General features: G+C 39.8%; 1 protein-coding gene across 3 annotated transcripts in view; it reads left to right on the forward strand.

Moving 5' to 3' along the window:
* LOC307032391 (uncharacterized protein) overlaps positions 1–20,236 on the forward strand; it is a 257,009-nt gene that overhangs the window by 68,594 nt on the left and 168,179 nt on the right. The gene's annotated exons all lie outside the window — the stretch shown is intronic.

Raw genomic sequence — 20,236 nt, forward strand, 5'->3', positions numbered from 1 at the left:
TTTCACTATTTTGACATTTTTATAGATGAAAATTGAATTAAAGAAATAAATGGTAGATTAATCCATATTGAAAATAGGTGTCAGCTGCTACACTAATTATAATAGTTATATTTCTTAATTAATTAAGATAAGATATTACTGTATTGATCCCAATTTGGGAAATATTTGTGTTGCAGCAGCATAACAAGAAAAACAAAATATAAGTTATGATATATACAAAAGTATGTGAGGGATGGAATATTAAATTGAATATAAATGTAAAATGTACATGTGATTTTACGTCCAAGAGAAGCTATGGAGCAGAGAGTTCTCTGCCAGCCAGAGGTGATTTGTTATTAGTTCAATATGTCAAACTGATTTCCCTGACTACAATCTTTAGTTACATTGTGAAACATTATGCTGCTTGTACTAATTAGAATTATCATATAAGCCACACAGGTTTTAATAGGATGTATTCATTATCTTTACTTATGTTGCGGTCTTTTCAGCAGCGCCATCTCTAAAATGGCGATACAGTCACTACCCATCATTTACATTTCACCGTGACATGGAAAAAAATGTAACGTCAGCTTACCTCATGGCACGAATCCAGACTCTCCTTTGGAAAACATTGGCCGGGAAACGATAGAACAAGCACGTTTCATGCGAAGACCTGTGGCTGCAACCCGGAGCAAAGCAACAAACCATTGCGTAGCTAACTAGTAGCGCTAGCTTTAGCTAACGTTAGCTAACGAAACGAACTGCCGAGTAAAATTGGAAAACACTGGTAATTAATTATTCTATAATTTGTAAAACTACGGTGTTAAAAACAACAATTTCAAAAATGCAGATTCTAATGGTCAGATATAGATATACAGATACTAAAGATAGGCAGGTACTTGCTTTCAAGAAGAACACAGGGGAAAACAAACTTAGCGGGAGTGTTTACGTGTTCGGCGTAATGACGTAAAACGGCCTCGACAATTTCTGTAGTCCTATTCAGCCACTCGGTAACAACCATCGTTTTTCAGACACGTAAACTCTTCAAAAATCCCCAGTGGGGCCACTGCTGATGTATTTAATGTCGTAGAACAAAACTTGATTTATCTCTTAAATTTGTGTCAACAACAGACCTTATTTCGAGCTATTTTCCAAAACCCTATGGAAAAAATGCATTGCTTTTTGAGGAAGGAACCGGAAATGCTAAAAATGCTAACTTACTTCCGGATTTTACGACGCGTCACTGCAGTTCTCTATATGGCACCACTATTAAAAATAAGAAGTGAGCTCTGTGAAGAGAAGGCTGTCTACCAGCAGAAACTCAGCTAAACACTTCCGTGATTAAACACCATATTATGTTCCAAACCACATCAAGCATTATTTCTGAAACAGTATGGAGCTGAAACGCTTTCTCTCTCGCGGTTTTACCACAAGGTGACTACCTTTTATATCCTACTTCTTTACACATATTTTCTCCAGTGCAGCGTTAGCTCTGAGTGTTAGCGATGCTTGCTAATGTGCATTGTTTCTGATACAGCGACGTTTCTGATAGGGGACGATAGGTTGGGACGTTGGGATGTTGCCAGGAGTTCAACGTAAAGCCAACCCACATTTTTGTAATGTCGTCAAGATGCAGCAAATCTGGATCAGCTCCGTTATTCCTCCGTTTTTAGAGATGTGGGTAAAGAGGAAAGAGAGAGGGTTTTATTTGCTGACACTCCTTGTGAGTCTCCTTACACACCGGGTACACATATTTATGTATGAAAGACATCAAAAAGTGAATTTTGCATAATGGTGACCTTTAAGGAATTAGTTGCACTCATGGGCGCGGGAAGGGGGGTGCTGAGGGCGCTGCAGCACCCCCTAGCGGCAGGCAGGGGGTGCGGAGCTCCCCTGTCTGAATTATTATTTGACGGTTATTGCTGCTCCCGCTGTGCATAATCTGTGTAATATGTTGCCAATAAATTCCACATTGTTGGTAAAATGATATTTTGGCCTGCCCCGAATGTTTTTTCTGTAGCCCCGGACAATTCTACCTCAATAATATAATACATTAACTGTGCTTTACGTGAACCTCATCAAGACACTAGAAAGGACGGCAGAACTGTAATTTCCCGTGTTCAGTGAATGCAACAGAGGCAAGACACCAGACCAATCAGAGAGTTGGATGGAAATAAAAGTGTGCTTGTGTCATTCAAGCTCGCGGCTCTGTGTGTGTGCGGAAATAGCGCATTTAGTGTGTGTGAGAGAGGGGGGGAGAGAGAGAGGGACCGGTGCCAGCAGCAGGGACCGTGTTGTTAGCATCTGGTTAGCTAGCTGCACTAACGGACATACGGAGCTGTTTGTTCCACAACAAGCTGGAGGAGAGCTCTCCTCTCAGACTGAGAGGCTCAGGTGAGCTAAAGGACTCTCTGAGTGTTTAGATAGTTAACTTTAGTCTAAGTTATCTCAGTGGGTCTCAAACGGTTTGGTCAAAAATTATTCAAAATATTATTTTCGCGGCACACCTTCATATGATCATTATAGTTATAAAAAAAATAAGAGAATAAAGGAAAAACAATTATGAAATACTATGGCAGTAAAACAAGAATACAGTTTGAAAGGGGAGTGATTTGTAAAATATCCATAAAGAAAAAGAACATTTGCTTACAGTTGTGTTTCATCTGGGTGTTGAGAGATGTATCCATCGATCTCTTAATGTTGCTCTCAATGGGCTCCAGATTGATGCTTTTAACTTCAATATTTAAAAAAAATCTTCCCGGGGGAGCATCCCCCCGGACCCCCCTAGAGGAGGTGAGGTCCGCTCCCCACTCGTAAAAAATAGCACTTTACCCCTGCCTATATGCCGTGAGCTGATTATCGAGCCTTCATTGTAACAGTCGCGGGTTTACTGTGTGTTTGCGTGTGGGGAGTTTTTTTGTGCGTGCTCTATAGTGCCCGTAATAGTGTTCACTGGAGTCCAGCACCTCAGCACCCCCACTCAAAATACCTTCACTCGCCTCTGGTTGCACTCACCCCCAATCTCCTGAAGAGGAAGATCACCATTGTTGGTACAGTTAGAAAGAAACAGCCTGATCAACCCACTGCTCTGCTCTGATCGCAAAAAAGTGAGCCAGGCCTTTTCCTCATCATCTGCCTCCCCTGCCTCTCGTCTGATGATGTGTCCCCTGATGCTTTGCATAGACCAGTGGTTCTCAAACCTTTTCTGTCAGGCCCCCCCTTTGGAAAAAAAAAAAAGTCGGGCCCCCCCATAGTGTTGCACGGTGTACCGATACTTGAAAGGTACCGCGCTACCCTGCCGTTAAAAACGTTACGATTCCTCCGTTTCATTAGTATCGGTACTTTAAGAATGACGGGGAAAAGTACTCCGGTGAGAAAGCGCCGTTTTAATAAGAGCCGTGTGTGTTCAGCGCTCTGCTTCCACTCCCTGCACTGCAGCCGTGCCTGCAGTCCCGCCCCTCTCAAGCACTTTCTAAGTCTCTCCCCTCTGTCGTCCATGCGTCCTCGCGCTAGCTGCCAGAGCATGTGAGAAAACTAAACGAGAAGCATGGCTGCAAGTGGGAGTGCAACTGCCGCTGCGCCTCGGCTTGTTGACAAAAAAGACGCCAGAAGCGAAATTTGGAAGTATTTGAGCTATATCTCTGACAATGAGGGCAAGCCTACGGACACCACGAGGCCTGTCTGTAAGAGATGTTTCAGATCCCTGCAAACCAAGGGAGCCAACACATCAAACTTGGCTAAGCACCCGCCGACTGGCATCCATAGCTGTTTAAAGAATTTAAAGACTGACAGGTTAGCGAATGTGATAGATAACATAATTATATCATGCTCAAGCCCATGCCCTCAAATCTAAGTCAAACAAGTGTAATTTATTTTGTGACAAACGAACGTTTTCGTAGTTTGACGAGGCAATTAATGGCAATGATAACTGTCTAATATGGCTATCTTTTTAGCTAATTTACCAATGTGGCTAACATCTGCAATGTACATTTTGTCAATAATTATTTATATTACTGTTACATGACATGTACATGTTAATAAAATATAAAAAAATTATATTTTATAAAACAAAAAAGTTGTTTGAGATGATGCTTAATTTTATTTAATACGAATTATTGTCATTTATTTTGTTTATTGTTCTCATTGTTTAAAAGTTTGTGTTATGGTTATGGTTCTGGTGTGAAATAAAGCACAATAATTACATTTAAGACTGTTTCCCTTTTTTAAGAAAAGTATCGAAAAAGAATCAGAATCGCAATTCTTGACTTGGTATCGGTATCGAAACCAAAATGTTGGTATCGTGACAACACTATCCCCCCAACACAAATAGTCAGGCTCAGTGGCGGCGCCAGAGATTTCTTTTGGGGGTGCTGTGGGGCAGCTTGACGTTTCATAGAGGGTGCTCAAACATTTAGGGTTTCCCATTAATGTACCGGGCGCTACTGTGGAATTTTGTACTGCAACACTCCCCACGCAAATACACAGTGTACCCACGACTGTTACAATGAATGCTCGATAATCAGCACACGGCATGTAGGTGTAAGCAGGGTTAAAGTGCTATTTTTATAGGTGGTGCGTGGACCTTACATAGGGGGGTCCGGGGGCAAGCTCCCCCGGGAAGATTTATTTTTAAATATTGAAGTTAAATGCATCAATCTGGTGCACTTTGAGAGCAACATGAAGAGATCTATGGATACTGTTAAATATGTTCTTTATTCTCGCGTCCAGGAGAGAAGCTTTAAAATGAGACTAAATCGAGTCTCTGAAAAGATTCAAATGGGATACTTTAATTAAAAAAGGCGCGGTAGTGTTACAGACAGAATATTGTTCAGGCAGAAAACAGCTGTGATCTGGCTCTCCTGAGCAAGAAGAGAAACCCCATCCCCCGTTCGGTGCCGTTATATATCCTCTGCTGGCTCCTCCCCGCCAGCCGGATCGCCTCGCTTCTAATGTCCGTTGTTGCATTTAAACAGAGGAGTGGTACTTTTCACCTTCAACATATGCTTAACACGCCTTTCCTCCTCATCTTCTCTTTCATCACTTTTCCTGTAACACATTCTAAACGCTGTAATCAATACTCTAAAACATACAGAAAATGCTTCACGGCTGGTTTGGTTTCCGGTCATTCCGGATGTTGTCACATGCTACTCTCGTCTGTAAACAATAGTGTATTCAAATAAACTGTACTTTCATTTAATATTCAGCATGGTAGTATCTCGACATCTATAGTTGTAGTGTTAAATCAGTAGGTTTCGGTTTGCACCACTCCATGTCATTTCACTACTCAATTCACCTCTTTAGGAAATCGTATATTAGCCACATGCTAAATGCTAACCGTAGATGAAGGATTTTCAGAATAAAAGCTTAACTGCTTGTGCACAAGAATTTCAGTTTTTTTCAGTATAAAAGAGCGTTTAAACTGACGGTATGTTTAAGCTACATTATACCATCAAAACATTGATTTTAATTTCTAACAGTCCCTCCTTACACACCTAAAAGGTGTGTATAATACTGAAATCAATGAGTTCTTCATCTGAACTTCGCATTGTACATATCTCATATTACAAACATGCAATCAAAATGGAATGGTTCAATAGGCTTAACTTTACAAAAATACAAAATAAATTATTTGCCTGTGCTCAAACATAAAAGTTTTCCCTTGTGTATAACTTCTAGTGTTTGCATTCAAGATCATTCTTCAAAATAGCAGCAATGGCTTGGTATCAGAACCTTTCTTCCTCCCTCCTTTCACAGAAACCGTTCTCATACCACGCTCAGTGTTAAGGCACTTGTTTTTACAAAGTGAAAAGAAACAAACCATTTTAGAATAGCAATGATGTATACAACATGAAATCTACCATATTAGAATAGTATAAAATAATAAAGTCAAATAAAATGGACTATCTTAGAATAGTGTAAAATTAATTGGAATAATAAAAATATACTATCTTGGAATAGTATGAAGTAAATTGAAATGGATTCACTCCATTTTAATTTTGCTCACTTCTTCACATGATATCATTTAAAGAATCACATCGGCTGGACATTCATTGATCAATCTCATCTCCGAACATCCATATCATTTAAACTAACTCATCATTGTCATCAACATCTGTATACGGGGGTGGGTCGTCTTGTTCTGCTAGCATTTGTAACTGTCTCCTCATGAGAAATGTACCCTCCCTCCTTTCATACCATTTAAGGTATGAAAGTAATATGTTCTCTAGAAGGGGCCGTTGTGCGTTCTACTCTGGGGTACGGCTTTCTAGACAGTCATTTCTGGGAGAAGATTTTGGTCAGTTACAACAGTTGTAGAATTTCATCACTTAAAAGTTCCTACTCAGTACCTTTGGGTGGTCTGTTCTAATGCAGTGATAAAGTCCTTGAAATGGTGTGAGAACCGGTGGAATATCAATAACGCATTATACTAATTTATTTTCAATTCTGGTCTACTTAAATAGCTATGCTAACCCCTTTTACAGTGTGTGGAACCTTGGGTGCCCGAGCATGTGATAATTACTCCCTCCTTTAACAAGGACTTTAAAACAGAAGTCATTTCATTTAATGGTTTGTAGTTCAATTCAGGAATTTACACTTATGGCAGGTATGTTTCTCCTTTAAATAACATCTCTAAATGTCAGGTCATCTGGTGAATGGATGACCATTAGGAGCTGGTGGCGCTTGTCTTTTAAAACTCATACTCTGGTGCCGTGCGCTCCCTCTGAAGCTGCAAGTAAGATTTAAAACATCTGCAGGGTGGGTTGAGCGACCACTTCTCCCTGAACGATGTTTGTTGTAACAAATATGCACCATCACAATGAGTGCTCCAAGGCCCTGCATGTATTGTAACTACATTAGTTTAAAAAAAATTAAACTTTGCTATCGCTCTTTGCCCAGTGTCTTTTTAAAACTCTACATCTTGGACGAAAAACAAATGTTATTTCCACCTTAATCTTCCCTCTTGAGGTAATAACCATGCTACAATGGAGAAATCAATACTTTAGATTGGAATACTATCTTTGGCTTGGTACTAGCTCTACCTTTAACATTTTCCATACAAATAAAGATTTGTCTGCTTTCATAGAGTGGTTACTAAAACCATCCCTTTAAACTGTAGGTCTATACTGTAACAAATTAAATCTTCCCCAAATTCACACATGAATAAAAATCTCTTAAAGAATAATTTGTTCATATGATGAAAAGATTGAATAATATGTTCTACCCTCAGTGTGTTTTTAGGGTTATTTAATAGTTTCCTCTTTCTTTCTTTATAAATTCACAAATTGATTAATTCATGGCTAATAAATATGTTTCTTTACGTATTTCTCGTTGGTGAATAAGTGTGTTTATGTGTAAACTCACTCACTCCCGTTTTCCTTCTCTCCCCCTCTGGTTGTCAAGCCACGACCCCCTCACGTTCTGCCGGACCATGCCAACTCCTCCGTCCTTTCCTCTCCTCCGTCCACCTTCTCCTCAGTCCATCTGCTCTTGGATCCTTCCGCTGTAACTCTTTTCAGTGGCCCAACTGCTTTGCATTTCTTCTCCTCCTTTACAGTCTCTACTGGTTGCATGGAGGGCGTATTCCGCTCTCATGTCCCACACTCTGCTCTTGTGCCCAAATCTTGTGGCTCAGCTTGGAACTTCATGTCCTGTGGGGGACCGATGAGAGTGTGCCTTTTTATGTCACCTGTAGTTCTGCTTCTCTGTCTGTTCGATGGAGGAGGAGGAGGAGGAGTCTTCCGTGTTGAGGTCTTTTGTCTGCTTGGAAGTTGGGGGCGTAGCGGTCTGACAGGCGGAGAGAGAGAGAGAGAGAGAGATCTCGGGACGCATTATCTATAGTTAATTCTAACACACTTGAGGTAAAATAAATCCAACCTTTTCCACTCTATTTTCCTAATCTTACTATATATATTAGTTGTTAAATGTCATCTAAACACAATTCATGTCTACTAATAATTTGACCATATCCCTAAACATTGCTTTCACCCACTGTAGCATGTTTACTCCAATTAACTCTTTCAGGAAACCATCTTCTTTTATAAATTGAAATACCTACATGTTTCAAGCACCACATATTACACACACTATAAAGGAACGTCTCCATATTTTCTCCATCACTTTAAATCTCACTGTTATCTAGAACCGTAGTAACTTTTGTGACTGGACATATCTGCAATGTCGCCACTATCTGCTGGGGAATCTTGTTCATAGAGTTTGTACATACAAAGCTGTACTTGTGGGTTAGTAGCCTGTGTCTAACAATCATTTTCAATAATTGTGCTCAGGTCACCGATCGGTTGTTCATAGCTTAACAGGGGGTGTTTCTGGTACAGACTAAAACATGGATCCAGTGTATTTAGAGATTCCCCTAATCTGTAAATCCCCATCACTTACATATCCCGATCACTTAAACCCATCTCATCATTTGATACAAGAACTGCATATAGGGGGGGTGAATCATCTTGATTATAACCGCCTCACCTTTGGGAACGAGTATTTCTAACTCCTCCTCTTGTTGCTCAGCTGATCTTTTGGCTCTGGGGATAAGTGAAAGTCTCTGAAACACAGCTGGAGTCTTGTTAGTGATGTGGGCATTCTCTATGAGTGAACTAATGGTTCCATGTTTTACTTGATATTGTACTCCCCTTCCAACCAGAAAGGTGCCAAGTGTAATGAGCACAATCAACAATGCTATTCTGACTCTTATCCCTAGGGGACCCCACAATTGCTTTGGCTTTGTTCTTGTCATCATTTTATCCCCTCTATTTTATCCCTGGTTGTGTCTGTTACAGAATTTAAATAATGAGTACAAAAATAACCTAAAAAATTGGACTCTTTTTCAGATGTAAAACAAAAAATAGGTTTTCACATTAATGTACAATCTATACAAATCTATAGACAATTTGTCTTTTGAGCTGTTTCTATCTTTATCTTATTTCTATTTATTGTTTTGTTCCAGCTCTGCCAAATCAGTCCTAACTCCCAATAATGTTCTGGAAGTTGCCAGTGAAGGGTGACAATGTGTGAGGTGGTGTCAATTTGCTCCTTTTTCTTTACCTTTAAACCGGAGCGCGTGTGAAGTTTGTTACAACTTTTCACGCTTCCGTCCACCGGGGATGAGCCCACTGTCTTTTGTGAACCTTCACCCTCACCCAATCACCTGGCCGAACAGGAGTCTCTTCTGGTGTCTCGTCTGGTATCTCTGTAGTTTTCCTAGCCTGCTGTGTAGACAAAACTTGCATAATATTACTCAGAGTTCTGACATATTCATCCACTTTTATTCGTCTAATATCTAACACTGGACCACTCCCTCCTTGGAGAAGGCCCAAGCTTCGGCATACCTCTTGTTGTTATGAGACCTATTGTTGACTACATGTTATTATTTATTAACTACAACGTCACTGAAACCAACATATCTGTATAATCATGACACTTCCTTCTTTTGAGCATAAAATGCTCAATTAATATTGCAATGATTACCCTATTCTGAACAGGACATGTAAAACCACCAACGTTGCATTAAATAAATATATCTTCTCCGTGTACCCACAAGGGGTACAAAAATATCATATGATTTATGGTTTTCTGATGGTATAAATGCATATTCACTAAAAAAAATCAGCAATTAGCACTTCTAATATTTACTTGTTTCAATAATGGCTTTTGTCATGGTATTATGCATCATCGGTGCTGCGAAAAACAATACCCCTGGTGTCGCTAATGCGTCTCAATAATTCTAGGATTAGAGGATTGGTTGACACTGCTGAACTAACATATGATAAAATAATATTTTCTCCAACCTAGAGGGAAAATATGAACTATTCTCACAGAGAGTGACCTGCATGAAGGGCTGGTGCCCCTCACTCAAATGAGATATCAGTAAAGTTACTCAAGAATAAATAAATAAAGACTGATTCTTGAAACTGTTGTAAAAACCCTACAACTTCTTCATCCAAGCTCTCAATCAGTGTTATGTTATTTGATCTGCAGCTCATGCCTTAAAACAGATACTTCAGACCGATTATAAAATTGTGTTTATGAGAAAAATGTAATTTGACTCCATAAATCACATAATTGTTTGATTAAAAACTGCACTTCTGGCTAAGAATAAATGAAGTTCCCCTTTAAACACAGCCCCGGTCTTCTGACGGGGTCTATCTATGTACTGGCTGGAAAATGTTGGGCCAGTCTCTGTCGCTCCGTCACTGTTCTCCCGCTAACAGTCACTCTCTAGTTCAGCTGGGTTCTTGTTGACTTCTTCACTGGTTTGAGACAAGCGACCCTATTGGAACACCTCCCTTTGTAGCCAGACTTCACCATAGCAGAATCAAGTTTCTGTTTTCAGGTCTGGACAGCTTCACGTCAGGTGTATCGCCGCCCCTTGCATATTTTGGGTGGAAGCCCGTCTTCTTGACCTCACTAGTTGTGTGGACACAATAGTTTTCTGTGTGGGGGAACAACATCACTCGTAATGTATTTTCCTTCTCATAATTACAAAAATAGTCTGCTAAATGTTCTACTCTGCTACTTCTAATCTGTGGATGCTCTATGTGTAAATGCAATATTCTACTCACTATCTTTTAAATAACATTCAACCTCTCCCTCCTGTGGTGACATGTGGCTCTATGTAGCTGGATTTCAAAATACTCTAGTGCTGAAGATGCATCATCTGATGGTCTGGTCCTCTAAGCTTCCTCATTGTTGTGGTTGATACCAGGCTGTCTGTGGCATTTGGTTCATGTTTGGACATCCTGTACGTCTTTGACATCTCTGGGTTGCTTGGTATTTCATATCGTGGTAAATGAGATGTTGTCTCCATTCTTCAATGGGTATAGCGTCTAATGCCACCACATCTCCCAGGCTTGCCTGCACTGATTGGGGAAGGGCATTAATGACCGCATTCTTCCACAGCATTACGACAGACGGTGAAACGTGATGTCGTTCTCCAGTGCAGTCCTCCCACACTCCTTCACATCTCTTCAGGAAGGCATACATGTCTTCCCCCGGTTCTTTTCTCAGGCTGTTGAGGGCATGTAAACTCTGTGTTGTTGGGTAGATTTGACGAATGGCAGCCCAATACCTCGACCTGACTTTGTTGAAGAAAATGTAATCTGGAGAGTTGGTGCATTTGGCCTTGGAATCCACTGCTCTTGCCTCTAGTCTTCCTTCTATCCATCCAAGCAGTGCCCTCATGTCTCCCAAGCACAGGTGGTCTTGGACTGTGTATTTCTCCAGATCATTCACCCACTTCTGACCTCCTTGTTTAAGTGGAGGTAGTTTTGCCGCTAATGCTTCCATGTCTCTGTGAGTCCATGATTGTTATTTCAATCCTCCTTCTCCAGCCGCTATCACCGGTAGCGTGAGTGTTGAGCAGTTCTTGAGTCTTCCAGCTTCAGTTACGGTTGTGGTGTCTGGAGAACCTTCGCCTTCTCTTCTCTTGAGTTGTGCTTCCATACGTTTGCTGAGGTCTTCCATCTTTCTGTTGAGCTCCTCTTCCATTCTTCTGCCTAGTTCTTCCAATCTTCTGTTGAGCTCACCAGATAGGAGTCTTACCTCATACTCCAAGTCTTTGACACGTGTAGCTGTGGGGAGACCGTCCAACTCCAATACTCCTCCTAAAACACCTAGAGTTGGAGCTTGTATTGGGGGTTGAAAGAAACTGTATTCTTCTGTCATGTAGGGAGGAGGCGCATCTTTCAGGCTTGGAAGGAGCTTTGAAGGTTGGATTACTGGAGCTTCTTCTGTCTTTTCTTTCTTATCTTCCTTTGCTGTGAGCTCTGTTCCTTGAGCCACATACATGCTGTTCGTTGATTCTTGGCTGACATATTTTAGATGGAGTACCAGACTTGTAACTCTAGATTTTCTTTTTTCAGCTCTGTTTATAGCGCTTTTAGCAGGTCCATACCAAGGGGGTTGTCCGGCTTTGATCCATGCTTGTTGTTCTCGCAGGTATTTTCAATTTTCATGGTCAATTACTGCTTTTCTATGGGCTTTCGTTGGTGTTGGTTGATCATCAGCTGGATGCAGTCCTCTCGTTTGCCATTGTTCGAACAGTTTCTCCATGTGGTTCCATGTCTTTTGTCTAAGATTTGGAACTGTTATAGCATCTGATCTGATTTGTATCCTTCCCTTGATATCTGCTGTTGAGCCTGGCCCTGCGTCTAGTCTCAACTTAGTTTGTTTTGGTGACATGTTCTCTAATTATTTATTAACTTATCAAAGATGAAGCACTAATCTTCTGACTAGCACCTTCGTTGCTGTTCGTCCGAACTTTAAATCTTTTTTTATTTTATTTTTTTGCTCAAGGTTTTATTATTTTTTTTTATTATAGATTTTTTTTTTAAGTTTAAGGTAAGATACTAATAAAGTTAATTAATATATAAAAAATACGCAAAATTAAAATATGAAATGTTAAAATAAAGTTGTACCGTGTATGGTTTTGACTTTGAAATATGAATTTGGTTCAAATCCAAATCTCTTGTGTACAGTGCATACCGAAATGTATGAAATTATGCTAATGTCACCACTTGTGTTAGCTTCAATAAACTGGTGTTTGAAAAAGTATTATGTAAAGTTTCTTCTCTTATAATTAGAAACCACTTGCAATTCTGTCTTGGCGATCAAGCATGTGTTTATTTATAACACTTCAATCAATCAATCAATGTTTATTTATATAGCCCAATATCACAAATGTTACATTTGTCTCAGTGGACTTCACAGTTTGTACAGAATATCAGTATGACAATACGACACCCTCTGTCCTTAGACCCTCACATCGTACAAGGAAAAACTTCCAGAGAAAACCCAGTTTAAAGGGAAAAATGGGAGAAACCTCAGGGAGAGCAACAGAGGAGGGATCCCTCTCCCAGGACGGACAGACGTGCAATAGATGCCGTGTGTAAATTGAAAAGATAATACATTTGCAACATAGGTAGTCCAAATGTTTGGAAATGCATGTGTGTATAATAGGAAGATGAATCCATGAGTATATCCATCCAGGACTTATGATCCAGGACCACAGCCACGACTCAAGATCCAGGACTCGCAATCCATGACACAGGACCGCAGGATCATCCATGACTCCGGATCCCGGCGTATATAGACACCAAAAAGAAAGACATTTGGGGAAGCTGGGTCAATCGGAACATGAGAGTACACAGGTATAGACAGAGAGAAGGAAGAAGTAAGATGTCCCCCGACAAACTAAGCCTATTTCAGCAAAACTAGGGGCTGAATCTAATCAGCCCTAACTATAAGCTTTATCAAAAAGGAAGGTCTTAAGCGCACTCTTAAAAACGGATAGGGTGTCTGCCGTCCGAACACAAACTGGAAGCTGATTCCACAAAAGTGGAGCTTGATAAGAAAAGGCTCTGGCTCCCATTGTACTTTTAGAGACTCTAGGAACAACCAACAACCCTGCATTCTTGGAACGCAATGCCCTAGTAGGACAATAGGGTATAATGAGTTCTTTAAGGTAAGATGGCGCCTGCCCATTAAGGGCTTTGTAGGCAAGAAGAAGAATTTTAAATTCTATCCTGTGTTCTATAGGGAGCCAGTGTAAGGCAGCCAGAACAGGAGTAATGTGGTCCCTTTTCCTAACTCTGGTTAGTACACGAGCTGCAGCATTTTGAATCAGCTGAAGCGACTTGACTGACTTCTTGGTACACCCTGATAACAAGGAGTTACAATAATCCAGCCTTGAAGTAACAAATGCATGGACTAGTTTCTCTGCATCGTTTTGAGGCAAGATATGCCTGATTTTTGCAATGTTACGTAGATGGAAGTAGGCGGTCCTTGAAATTGATTTTATGTGGGCGTTAAAGGATAAATCCTGATCAAATATAACACCAAGATTCCTTACAGTCTCACTGGAGGCCAAATTAATGCCATCCATAGTTAATATATCTTTAGATAATTTGTTTCGTAGATTCTTCGGGCCAAGTACAATAACTTCAGTTTTGGTCGTGTTTAACATCAAAAAATTTAAGGTCATCCACGTTTTTAAGTCCTTGAGGCAGTCTTGAATTTTATTTAGATGATTAATTTCATCAGGCTTGATTGATAAATATAGTTGAGTATCATCCGCATAACAATGAAAGTTTACAGAATGATTCCTTATTGCCTAACGGAAGCATATATAGGGTGAACAAAATAGGTCCAAGCACTGAGCCCTGTGGCACTCCATGGCTAACTTTGGTTTGCATGGAAGATTCATCGTTGACACGTACAAACTGAGAGCGTTCAGATAGATAGGACCTAAACCAGCCTAAAGCAGTTCCCTGTATGCCAACTAAGTGCTCTAGTCTTTGCAATAGGATATCATGGTCGATAGTATCAAATGCAGCACTAAGATCGAGCAAGACAAGAATAGAGACAAGTCCCTTGTCAGAGGCTATTAGAATGTCATTTGTGACTTTAACCAGAGCTGTCTCTGTGCTATGTTGTGTTCTAAAGCCAGACTGAAAATCTTCAAATAAATCATAGTTTTTTAAGTAATCACACAGCTGTTTTGCGACTGCTTTCTCAAGAATCTTTGAGAGGAACGGAAGATTAGAAATAGGTCTATAGTTGGCTAAAACCTCTGGATCGAGGTTGTGCTTTTTAAGAAGCGGTTTTATCACTGCTACTTTGAATGATTGTGGAACATAGCCTGATAATAAAGACATATTCATAATATTTAATAAAGAAGTGCTAATTAATGGAAAAACTTCTTTTAACAGCTTAGTTGGAATCGGGTCTAAGATACACGTTGATGGTTTAGAAGAGAGAATCATTGAATTTAATTGTTCAAGGTTTATGGCTGAAAAGCATTCTAGTTTACTATCTAGTGTAATATTATTAGAACTTACGTTTCCGGGAGCTGTTGATAACACTATACTGGTTAAAAGCAAGAGGTCATTGATTTTGTTTCTAAGAGTAACAATTTTATCGTTAAAAAAGCACATAAAATCATTACTACTGAGTGCTATGGGAATAGAAGGCTCAGTCGAGCTGTGGCTCTCTGTCAGCCTGGCTACAGTGCTGAAAAGAAATCTTGCATTATTCTTATTCTCATCTATTAATGAAGAGTAGTATGCTGCTCTCGCTTTACGCAGTGCTTTCTTATATTCATTGAGTGTAATATGCCAAATTAAACGAGATTCTTCAAGTTTAGTGGAACGCCATATCCTTTCAAGTTGTCTCGACTTTTGCTTTATTTTGCGGGTTTCGGCATTATGCCATGGAGCTAATCTATGTTGTTTTATTTTCTTCTTTTTCAAAGGAGCAACAGAGTCTAATTTTATTCGCAGCGCATCTGTAGCACTATCAACAACATGATCAATTTGGGGTGGTGTACATTTTGTATAAGTTTCCTCCCCTACATGCAGACATGCTTTCGAGTTAAGTATTGGTGGAATCTCTTCCTTAAATTTGGCTATAGCACTAACAGATAGGTTTCTGCTGCAGGAGCTTTTGGCTAATGCTTTGTAGTCTAGTAACAGTACTTCAAAAGTTATTAAGAAATGGTCGGATAAAACAGGATTATGCGGTTCGACTAATAGTTGCTCAATTTCAATACCATAAGTCAGAACAAGGTCAAGAGTGTGATTATAACAGTGGGTTGGTTTATTTACACTCTGACAGAAACCAACAGAATCTAATATAGAGTTAAATGCAACAGTAAGGCTATTTTTATCATCGTCAACATGAATATTAAAGTCACCTACGATAATTACTTTATCTGTTTTAAGTACCAAAGCTGATAAAAACTCAGAGAATTCTGATAAGAATTCTGAATAAGGACCTGGTGCACGGTACACTGTAACAAATAAGATTGGCTGCAAAGTTTTCCAGGTCGGATGCGTAAGACTGAAAACGAGGCTTTCAAAGGAGGTATAATTTAATTTTTGTTTAGTATTGATAAGTAAACTTGAGTCAAAGATTGCTGCAACTCCACCTCCTCGGCCCGTGCCTCGGGCAATATGAGTATTGATATGGCTGGGTGGAGTGGCCTCATTTATGCTGACATATTCTTCATGTCTCAACCAAGTTTCAGTGAGACAGCATATATCAATATTATAATCTGATATTAAATCATTTACCAGTATTGCTTTAGATGCTAGAGATCTTATGTTTAAGAGACCACATTTAATCTTCCTGTTTTGTTGCACTGTAGTAGTTGTTACATTTACTTTTATTAGGTTATTATGTATGACACCTCTATTAGGTTTTACCTTAAATTGTCCTTGGGCAGACACACACACCGTTAATATTGGGTATTTTATTGGGTTCGGGATTCCTATGGATGACTGCCTAGGAGAGAGCGCAGAGAAGCGTGTAAGACTGCGACTCTGCCTCCTGGTCTCAACTCCAGTTTGTCATGGATTAAGTCCACAGAGCCCTGAAATGTTTGCAGAAATGAGATTTGCACCTTCCAAAGTAGGATGAATGCCGTCTCTCTTAATCAGACCAGGTTTTCCCCAGAAGGCTGTCCAATTATTCACGAAGCCCACATTGTTTGCTGGGCACCACCAAGACAACCAGCGCTGAAATGATGACATGCGGCTATACATGTCATCATTGATCAGATTGGGGAGGGGACCAGAGAAGATTACGGTGTCCGACATTGTTTTAGCATAACTACACACCGACGCCACATTAAGTTTGGTGCATTCTGATTGGCGTAAACGAACATCATTACCACCGACGTGAAATTAAAATTATACTTCAAAACTATACTTTTAAAATTATACTTCACAATGTTATGGTGTTTCTTCTATTTGTGTAATAATTCTGTACTACCACCAGAGTGCGCTATTTTAATTTCCAGCTTAATCCACTAGGGAATAGCTGTTGCAAAACTGACTCGTTTTTAACAAGGAGAAACTTAGTTTCCTTAAAAATATCTTTAAAATAGGAAGAACATTACACTATGGTTAAACAACACAGCACATAACCGCCAAAACACATTTGCAAACAAGAATATTCACAAAACCGCCAATACACATTTACCAGCAGAAGTACTTCCAATAGTTCTAACTCTAACAAGAAGTGTGATGTTCTTTAGAAGATGGAATGCCTAGCCTCAGTGTGTTAAAGCAAACAGAGTACTTCAATTAGCATTTCATGAAATGGCGACTGCCGTGTGGCTCACTGTGAACATGAGGTCAAGACAAGATGGCAACTGGTTTTCCAACCTTTGACCTGAAGAACAAAGGGATTTGAAAAAACACCTCGTGGCTCTTACAGTGGAGTTAAAATAATGGTGGGGTGATATTTTGTCTAGTAAATTCAACACACAACACTGTAGTTTAAAATAACATTTCTATTTAGTTTACAATGATAAATGGGCCTTATACCCTTACGTCATAGCCCTCTACCCATCCACGTAAATGTTTTGACTTTAAGAGCCAGTATGGTCATCTCTTCTGTTTAAACACGCTATTTATGGGACAAAATGGGACGCTATCCAAACACAATCAGAAGAATATCGTCTATCTAACGCACGAATGTCGCACTTCCTGCCGTAATTCACAACGCAATATCTTTTTGAAAACAGAAAAAAGTAACCACTGAAAGCTTCAAACTCCTCAGGCCTTTTCCTTGAAAAAGGACTTTTTTAAAACAGCCTCACACTGTTGTTAACACAAAACACTCACTCCAATAACCTTAGCTTCAAACGTTGGCTGTGTCTTTGCCTCAAGCAGTCCCGACTGCTTAATGGCCTAAAACCATTCACGTAAACTTAAAACGCAACAAAAGACACCTATATAAGTGATTGGCCTCTAGCCGACATGTAATAACAGACAAACGAATAGCATGCAGGGTTAAATAGAAAAAAAAGAAATTGAACTCACCCTGCCTGTAACAAAGCAACGCCACGTGGTAGGATACCAATGTTTATCAATTTAGGCTTGTTTTAACTTAAATTTAGGCAGTCTTTCTCAGGTGTCCAACTTACCAGACAGACACACACTCCTATTGTTCACTATGTAATCTATTGAAGATTTTGAATAAACAGGTACTTCTTTACCTTTCTGTATGGGCCTGTATGTCTGCCAGCATTGTTCAAGCTCCTTTGAAAACTGCAACTGCTCTCCCGCTGAAACGAGATCACGTCAGGGTCCCAATTGTTAAATATGTTCTTTATTCTCGCGTCCAGGAGAGAAGCTTTAAAATGAGACTAAATTGAGTCTCTGAAAAGATTCAAATGGGATACTTTAATTAAAAAAGGCGCGGTAGTGTTACAGACAGAATATTGTTCCGGCAGAAAACAGCTGTGATCTGGCTCTCCTGAGCAAGAAGAGAAACCCCATCCCCCGTTCGGTGCCGTTATATATCCTCTGCTGGCTCCGCCCCGCCAGCCGGATCGCCTCGCTTCTAATGTCCGTTGTTGCATTTAAACAGAGGATTGGTACTTTTCACCTTCAACATATGCTTAACACGCCTTTTCTCCTCATATTCTCTTTCATCACTTTTCATGTAACACATTCTAAACGCTGTAATCAATACTCTAAAACATACAGAAAATGCTTCACGGCTGGTTTGGTTTCCGGTCATTCCGGATGTTGTCACATGCTACTCTCGTCTGTAAACAATAGTGTATTCAAATAAACTGTACTTTCATTTAATATTCAGCATGGTAGTATCTCGACATCTATAGTTGTAGTGTTAAATCAGTAGGTTTCGGTTTGCACCACTCCATGTCATTTCGCTACTCAATTCACCTCTTTAGGAAATCGTATATTAGCCACATGCTAAATGCTAACCGTAGATGAAGGATTTTCAGAATAAAAGCTTAACTGCTTGTGCACAATAATTTCAGTTTTTTCAGTATAAAAGAGCGTTTAAACTGACGGTATGTTTAAGCTACATTATACCATCAAAACATTGATTTTAATTTCTAACAATACCTCTCTCAACACCCATATGGAACAGAACGGTAAACAGATGTACTTTTTCTTTATGGATGTTTTACAAATCACCCTTTTAAACTTTATTCTTGTTTTACAGTCATATAGTATTTCATACCTGTTTTTCATTTATTCTCTTATTTTCTTATAACTATAATGATCATATAAACTTGTGCCTCGGAAATAATTGTTTACATTCATGGTGACCAAAATGTGTGAGACCCACTGAGATAACACTGAGAGAGTCCTTTAGCTCACTGAGTCTCTCAGTCTGACAGGAGAGGACTCTCCTCCACTTCTTTGTTGAAAAAACTCCTTATATCCGTTAGCGTAGCTCCCTAGCACCAGAAGCTAACAACAACGATCTCCGGTACCGGTGCGCTCTCTCTCGCGCACACCAAATGGCTCGTTCCACACACACACACACACACACACACACACACACACACACACACACACACACACACACACACACACACACACACACACACACACACACACACACACACACACACACACACACACACACACACACACACACACACACACACACACACACACACATTTTTTTATACATATATGTTATTTGTTTGCTTGACATGCACATGAACAGGGAAACAGAAATATATCAGAGGGAAAGACACCGATCAAAGCCACTAATTCATTTTTTGTAGAAGCGCAGTTGCTCAGCTGCTGACCGCATGGATGAACTGATGACTTTTCGACATACATTTTTTTATTTTTTATTTTTCAAATACGTCATTGTTAAGGTGCAGATACAGAAGAGAAGAAGCCCTTAAGGGTATTGTGGAGAGGGAGGATGCTGGAGAATGAGGAGCAGAGAGTTTTCTTTCTAACCAAGAGGGAATTGATCCAGCTGAGGATTGTGACTTATAGTTATTTTAAGTATATTTGATATCAAAATAAAGACATCTACAGGCAGAGCAGGAAGCACAATCAGAGTGGCCCCCGGATGTATAAGGAGTGAACTGTGGCCCTCATATCAGACAGGATACTTTGCGGCATGGCCAATCTACATTTGTGTTATACATCTATTTTTGTGTGGTGGGAAAATGTATTGATTTTTCTCAAGTTTCCCAGGACTCAGTAGAACAGTGCACTGTGACCGTCTCTACATGCTACACATGTTCCTACACACATGTAAAGACCAAGGACGGTTTTAGGACTTTCTCTTTGGGTGTAATTATGTTTAAAACCAATCCACAGTTAATGTGATGAAATGATCATTACATATGAAAATGGTAGCGTTATAAGAAGATGGTTAGTTTGCATGTGTGTATACATCAACTGGCGAAACAACCTCATGTACCCATTAGCTCAGGGGTGCCCAACCTTTTTTGATC

The sequence above is a fragment of the Notothenia rossii genome, assembly GCF_949606895.1.
Source record: "Notothenia rossii genome assembly, chromosome: 3".
Taxonomy (NCBI): Eukaryota; Metazoa; Chordata; class Actinopteri; order Perciformes; family Nototheniidae; genus Notothenia; species Notothenia rossii.